The following is a 7946-nucleotide window of genomic DNA, read 5'->3' on the forward strand; positions in this document are numbered from 1 at the left end:
GGCTTTGCTGACCAGAGAGGGCCCACCCCTCCCAGGGTTAGCTGATTCCTAGAGACAGCAAAGGGCTGCGGGTGCGATTTTCACGTGCAAACCACCCAGCCCAGACCCACATCCGCAACTGCCTCCTTTATCGGCTGTTACACTCAGGGCCACTATTCCCACAGCCCTACCCACCCAAGGCCAGTACCAGACAACTAGGGGCAGCTCCTATGTGATGGAGCCAATGAAATTATTCAAACTAGCCCATTTTAGACCTGTTTAGCCCATTACCCTGTGTCAGCAGACATTCTTCCCCTCAAAAACCACAAAAACGCTGCACACAGCTTCCCTATCTCTCTCTGCCTGCGACCAGCCAACCTCAGTGTTCTCTCCTGTGGCCCTGCATAGTGGCTGTGGTGCACCTCCCTCCTTTTGGGAACTGTGAGTAATCAGCTACCTTTTCAATGGCAATTCTGATCTGTTGGCCTCACCATACCTGAATAAAAATCATATCTACATAAAACATAAATACATAAAAAGTCTTAATGAATATAGACAGAAGTTATCTCTAGGGGAGAGGGCTAGGTCTGAGTGAGGAGGAGAAGCAATGGATTACGCTGTTGACTGTCTGGTTCATTTATTGTTATTTTTTTAATATTTTTTTTTTTGTGGCCATGCTGCACAGTTTGCAGGATCTTAATTCCCCGACCAGGGATTGAACCCAGGCCCCTAGCAGTGGAAGCATGGAGTCCTAACCACTGGACTTTCAGGGAATTCTCTGGCTTATTTTTATAATACTATGTTACTTGTGTACTTTAAAAGTCAGCTCTCTCCATCTTCTATATGATTGCCATAAGCCAAGCTTTCTTCTTTTTTATTAAAACAATTTTTTTTTGCTTTTTTATGTGATAAGAACACTTAATATGAGCTCTATCCTCTTGAAAAATTTAAGTGTATAATTGTTAACTGTGAGCACAGTGTTGTACAACAGGTCTCTAAAACCTATTCCTCTTGCAGAACTGAAACTTTATACCCCTTGGCTAGCAACTTCCCATTTCCTCTTCTTCCTAGCTCCTGGATTCTACGACTCTATTTTAGATACCTTACAATGGAGGAAAAATCTTTTCTCGGCCCTTTTAAGGTCACTGGCTGGGTCTGAAAATTAAACTGACAAAGATGGATTAATGGGGGAAACTATACGGAAAGTATACAAATTTATTCAATGTAGTTGTACATGACATAGGAGCCTTCATACGAAAATGAAGATCCAAAGAAACAGTTAGACCTGAGTATTTTATGCTGGATTTGATGAAGAGTGTATCACGGTGGAGGAACGTGAGAGGTTCAGGAGGGTGAGGGAATTGTAGTAAAGTGGGGGAAACTTCGCACATGAGCATTTTATGACATGTTTCAGGGAAGAAGGGCAAGGACGGGAGGTGGGCAGAGTGGTCTTCCTGCTTCTGACATTTTTTCAAACTCCTTTAGCTTAAAATATTCAATATGTCAAGGTGTGGTATTTTGGGGTCACATGTCCTAAACCCCATCAACTCACTTAAGTGGAATCATGCAGTATTTTTTCCTCTGTGATTGGCTTATTTCACTTAGCATAATGTCTTCAAGGCGTATCCATGTTGTCACATATGGCAGGATTTCCTTCTTTTTGAAGGCTGGATAATATTCCATTGTTAGGTACATATCACATTTTCTTTATCCATTCATGTGTCAATGGACATTTAGGTTGTATACACACCTGCGATCCCTCTGTATTTCTTATCTGTTCTATTATAATGTTAACCTGTTTTTCACTTTTCCATTATCGGCCCCGTCCAACTCACTCTTCATACCAGACACAGAGTGAACTTTAAAAAATAAAAATTGCTCATACAGCTCTTTCATTTCTGGACATTTTGGAGGGATAGATATCTTGAAAAAACATTCCCACTACAAAGCTAGGCACGATAAAGAAATATCTTCCTAGATGCATAATGCTTAGCTGAGCTTGCAAGTGAGGAAGTAAAATCAGAGAGAATAAAGGGAGTAAAGGAGAATAGGAAATAGAGAGGAAACTTGGGAGGTAAGGAGGCATTGATGCCATGGTGGTTCTGAGGACATCTGCTAGTCCTAGTAAGCTTGAACCTTTGGTTCTGTGACAATTGCCTTGAGAGGTGGAGGATAAAGGGACAAAGCCTTGGGTACCTACAAGATGAAGAGTTGAAATGTCTCATCAGGGAGCAGGGCTTATCTCTGGGAATTTGTAACCACAGGCTCGCCCTCAAACAATATAAATTGAGGCTTCAATTTATACTACCTGAGTGTTCTACGAAACCACAAGCTGAGAAATTAACAAACACACATCCTCTCTGGAGGGCACAACATCAACCCAGGCCTTCCAGATTTCCAGAGGAACAAAAGTTTACAATCCAAAATTACAAAACACCACAGAAACCGTCAAGAGGGAGAGTCAGAAAAACAAACAGTAAAATCAGACACCCAAGGACTAGATGATGGAATTTAGAAGCAGAATATAAAATAAGTATACGGGTTAAGAAGCTTAACAAAAGATATCAAAGCAAGGAACAAAATGTTATCAAAAAAAGATCCTGGCAAGTTTGAAAAAGTAGACCATCTAAATAGACCATCTAAAATAAAAAATTTGGGACTTACCTGGTGGTCCAGTGGTTAGGACTCAGCGCTTCCACTGCTGGGGGCCCGGGTTCAATCTCTGGTCGGGGAACTAAGATCCTGCAAGCCATGAGGCACAGCCAAAAAACTAAAACAAAATAAAACAAAATAAAACTAAAAATTTAAACTCAATGTTAAAAAAAATAAGTCCACTGAAAAAAAATCTGACTTATAGGAAAAAAATCTTCTAAATTACCTGGAATATATCATTGAGAGAGAAATCCACTCCTCTCATTTTTCCCCGCAAAACACTAGAAGGACTAAGAGACAAAAAGGATAGAAGAAGGTGTAACACACATACTTAGAGTTCAGGAGAAAAGACAAGAGGATGTAGGAAAACAGTTCTTAGAGGGATAATAACTGAGTATTCTCCATTGAATAAAAGACATAAATGTGGAATTTGGAGAGCACAACAAATCCCAGGCAGGATAAATATACAGAAATCTGCATCTAGACACATAAGAGTCAAACCACGAGGCACAACGGACAAAGATCTTAAAAGCCACCAGAAATTTAGATTCCCTAAATCACTTTCCTGCTTAAAAGCCCTCAATGACTTGCCTTTGCCTGGTTAAACTTAGGGTATTCTCCAAATTCTCATCCAAAGATCACAGTATATTTTCAAGAACACAAGAATGGAATGTGACTAATGAGTAGCAATTTCTAGTCTCAATTGCAGTGTGCCTGGCAAGAAAGGTAAAACTACTTTTGATATTTGATTTTTAAATTTTTAAAAGGGCATTGGATGATGGAATTTTTTTTTTTTTTTTTTTTTTTTTTTTGGCCACACCGTGCAGCATGCGGGATCTTAGTTCACTGACCAGGGATCGAACCCAAGCGCCCTGCAGTGGAAGCTAAGAGTCTCAACCACTGGACCACCATGGAAGTCCCCGGATAATGGAAATTTAACAATGCTGACCCAACACAATCTGATAAGAAACATGAATATTCTGGTCCACTAGAGAGGTGTGCAGTATGGTGGGGCAGGGGCGATCTGTACCCAGCTAACATTTTCCTCTAGACATTCCATTTTCCAAAGTTGTTCCACTGGCACACTGACACAAGAACATACAATCAAAACTCTTTTGTTCATGCTTTTAACCTTTTCTGACTCCATCCTCAAAGAAGTTTCTGACATGTTTGTGTGAAAAATATCAAATTCTACAAAGCAGTTCTGCACTCCTTTGAATCCTGACACTTAATAACATACCATGTATGAGAGCTGCTTCCTCAGGACAGCTGTTCAGAACCATACAACTTCAGGGATAAGAAATAGGGAGAATATCACACTGAGTATCTTGGGAAAAATTTTTAATCTCCTTTCCAACATCTCTTTCAGCATTTTGTTAACTATAAGTGACAATCAGAAATAATTTGGCTTCATATTGCTTTCAAAAAGCAGTAAGAAAGTAGCTACTTGGGCTTCCCTGGTGGCGCAGTGGTTGAGAGTCCGCCTGCCGATGCTGGGGACATGGGTTCGTGCCCCGGTCCAGGAGGATCCCACGTGCCACGGAATAGCTGGGCCCGTGAGCCATGGCCGCTGAGCCTGCGTGTCCGGAGCCTGTGCTCCGCAATGGGAGAGGCCACAACAGTGAGAGGCCTGCGTACCACAAAAAAAAAAGAAAAAAAAGAAAACAAAAGAAAGTAGCTACGTAAGAAAAAAAGAAGTAGCTACTTAGAAAAAAGGTCTAACAGTTTTTTCAATTAGAAACATTATTAAAAATTGAGTACAGCAGAAACTAACACAACATTGTAAAGCAATTATACTCCAATAAAGATAAAAAAAATTAAAAATAAATAAAAATATAAATTGAGAATTCCATCACATAGAAATACATGATCAAAGGTCAGACTAACAAACATTCAAACAGGCTCTATTCAAACGACAGTTCTCCATTTCTTTTAGAAGAATCTTTTTTCTCAGACTTGTTTAACTGGATAATGGAACCCTAATTTAAAATGGTTTCGGGGAACTTCCCTGGTGGCGCAGTGGTTAAGAATCCGCCTGCCAATGCAGGGGACATGGGTTCGAGCCCTGGTCCGGGAAGATCCCGCATGCCGTGGAGCAACTAAGCCCATGCGCCACAACTACTGAGCCTGCCCTCTAGAGCCTGCAAGTCACAACTACTGAAGCTCACACGCCTACAGCCCATGCTCTGCAACAAGAGAAGCCACGACGATGAGAGGCCCGCACACTGCAATGAAGAGTAGCCCCCGCTCGCCGCAACTAGAGAAAGCCCGTGCGCAGCAACGAAGACCCAACACAGCCAAATATAATAAATAAATTTATTTAAAAAAATAAATGAAATAAAATAAAATGGAGTCGGAAAATCATGAAGGAAGAGCTCTCACCCCTCCTATCAACTTACACAGCCAGCAGAAAGATTTCCACATTCCTCATTAACAGCAAACTGCCAACAACTTGAAACCAATGTCAAACCACCACAAGCCCAAACTCTCATTCTCCTCCAATGGACTTCTGTTCAAAACAACACTCTCCAATTTCCTCCCAGATTCTAATAAAAGCTAACCTCCACTTTGTCTCCTCGGACTTGCTTATGGTTCACCATACTTCTCCGGCGCCAAATTGCAATTCTTCTGCTATTCCCAAATAAACTCATCTTTGCTTAATAAGAACCGCTGTTTCAGGTTGACATTATATGGTGTCAGAGATGGGGTTCAACGCAACTGAACTCCTGAGGAACTAACAATCCTTGGAACCGTGTGTAGTACCCACTTGAGCCCCTGTAATCTCTGCTTCTGTTAGGGAACCACTGACTGAAACCACCCGCCCTGGCCAGGCATCATAGTAACCACTTGCATGAGTTATTTTAAACAGGAGGTCCTGGTAAGGAATGCAAAACTAACAAGCTACGACCAACCGGAAGAATCCAGGAAAGGTCAAAAGGAGAGAGGAGAATCCAGTCCATATGTCCTATCAACCTCCCAGAATCCTTCACACTGTAATCCATCTTTGTTGAGTGATGCCCATGCCACCAAGAAGGACCCTGAGTCAGAGTGATTAGCCAGAGACAACCCAGAAACTAACCCCATTCCCATAAAACCCAAGACTGTGAGCCACGTGGCAGAGTTCTCCTGGGTTCCCTTCCCCTGCTGCTCACCACCCAGGCACCCCTTCCCCATAGTCTCTTGCTTTGTCAGCATGTGTGTCTCCTCAAACAATTCATTTCTGAGTGTTAGACAAGGGACTGCTCTCATGCCCTGGAAGGGGTCCCCCTTCCTGCAACACTTCCATGAGTCATCTTCTTCCTTTCAGCTAAGTAAGTCTGCTCTTGGATTTGAGCTCCCTCCTTTTGGTCCAGCCCTCCAAATTTATTCAGAGTGTTTTCATAAAGGCATCATCCTCTTTGATGAATACTCAATTTTCTTCTACAAAGTCTCTGTTTCTGAGCTACGGGATCCCAGTCCTCGAAAGAATCTTAGGATGGTTCTCTTTCTGGGATCCTGGCCAGTTTTATGTTTAAAAACTACAGTCCCTGCTCCTGCTCATCTTTTTTTAACATCTTTATTGGAGTATAATTGCTTTACAGTGTTGTTAGTTTCTGCTGTATAACAAAGTGAATCAGCTATACATATACATATATCCCCAAATCCTCTCCCTCTTGCATCTCCCTCCCACCCTCCCTCTCCTAACCCTTTAGGTGGTCACAAAGCACCGAGCTGATCTCCCTGTGCCATGCAGCTACTTCCCACTAGCTATCTATTTTACATTTGGTAGTGTATATACGTCAGTGATACTCTCTCACTTCGTCCGAGCTTACCCTTCCCCCCTCCCCGTGTCCTCAAGTCGATTCTCTACAACTGTGTCTTTATTCTTCGCATGCTCCTAGGTTCATTAGAACCATTTTTTTTTTTTTTTTTAAGATACCATATGTATGGGTTAGCATACGGTATTTGTTTTTCTCTTTCTGGCTTACTTCACTCTGTATGACAGATTCTAGGTCCATCCACCTCACTACAAATAACTCTATTGTGTTTCTTTCCATGGCTAATATTCCATTGTATATATGTGCCACATCTTCTTTATCCATTCATGTGTCAATGGACACTTAGGTGGCTTCCATGTCCTGGCTATTGTAAATAGAGCTGCAATGAACACTGTAGTACAGGACTCTTTCTGAATACGGTTTTCTCAGGGTATATGCCCAGTAGTGGGATTGCTGGCTCATATGGTAGTTCTATTTTTAATTTTTTAAGGAACCTCCATACTGTTCTCCATAGTAACTGTAACAATTTACATTCCCACCAACACTGCAAGAGGGTTCCCTTTTCTCCACACCCTCTCCAGGATTAATTTTTTGTAGATTTTTTGATGATGGTCATTCTGACTGGTGTGAGGTGATACCTCATTGTAGTTTTGATTTGCATTTCTCTAATGATTGGTGATGTTGAGCATCTTTTCATGTATTTGTTGGCCATCTGTATATCTTCTCTGGAGAATATCTGTTTAGGTCTTCTGTCCATTTTTGGATTGAGTTGTATGTTTTTTTGATATTGAGCTGCATGAGCTGCTTGTATATTTTGGAGATGAATCCTTTGTCAGTTGCTTCGTTTGCAAATATTTTCTCCAATTCTGAGGGTTGTCTTTTCATCTTGTTTATGGTTTCCTTTGCTGTGCAAAAGCTTTTAAGTTTCATTAGGTCCCATTTGTTTATTTTTGGTTTTATTTCCATTTCTCTGGGAGGTGGGTCAAAAAGGATCTTGCTGTGATTTATGTCGTAGAGTATTCGGCCTATGTTTTCCTCTAAGAGTTTTATAGTGTCTGGCCTTACATTTAGGTCTTTAATCCATTTTGAGTTTATTTTTGTTTATGGTGTCAGGGAGTGTTCTACTTTCATTCTTTTATATGTAGCTGTCCAGTTTTCCCAGAACCACTTATTGAACAGGCTGTCTTTTCTCCATTCTATATTTTTGCCTCCTTTATCAAAGATAAGGTGATCATATGTGCATGGGTTTATCTCTGGGCTTTCTATCCTGTTCCATTGATCTATCTTTCTGTTTCTGTGCCAGTACCATATTGTCTTGATTACTGTAGCTCTGTAGTATAGTCTGAGGTCCGGGAGTCTGATTCCTCCAGCTCCATTTTTCTTTCTCAAGATTGTTTGGCTATTCGGGGTCTTTTCTGTTTCCATACAGATTGTGCAATTTTTTGTTCTAGTTCTGGGAAAAACGCCATTGGTAGTTTCATAGGGATTGCATTGAATCTGTAGATGGCTTTGGATAGTATAGTCAATTTCACAATGTTGATTCTTCCAATCCAAGAA

At 41.1% G+C, this 7946-nt stretch overlaps 1 protein-coding gene across 1 annotated transcript in view; it reads right to left on the reverse strand.

Annotated features, from left to right (window-relative positions):
- The window catches only part of PPEF2 (protein phosphatase with EF-hand domain 2), a 63806-nt gene extending 61055 nt beyond the window's left edge, over positions 1–2751 (reverse strand). Inside the window, exon 1 of the mRNA XM_073805354.1 lies at positions 2644–2751. The gene's annotated coding sequence lies outside the window, so the exon portion shown is untranslated. The remainder of the gene's footprint in view (positions 1–2643) is intronic.
- Between the last annotated feature and the right edge of the window lie 5195 nt (positions 2752–7946).

Source organism: Tursiops truncatus, chromosome 5 (assembly GCF_011762595.2).
Source record: "Tursiops truncatus isolate mTurTru1 chromosome 5, mTurTru1.mat.Y, whole genome shotgun sequence".
NCBI classification, from domain to species: domain Eukaryota; kingdom Metazoa; phylum Chordata; class Mammalia; order Artiodactyla; family Delphinidae; genus Tursiops; species Tursiops truncatus.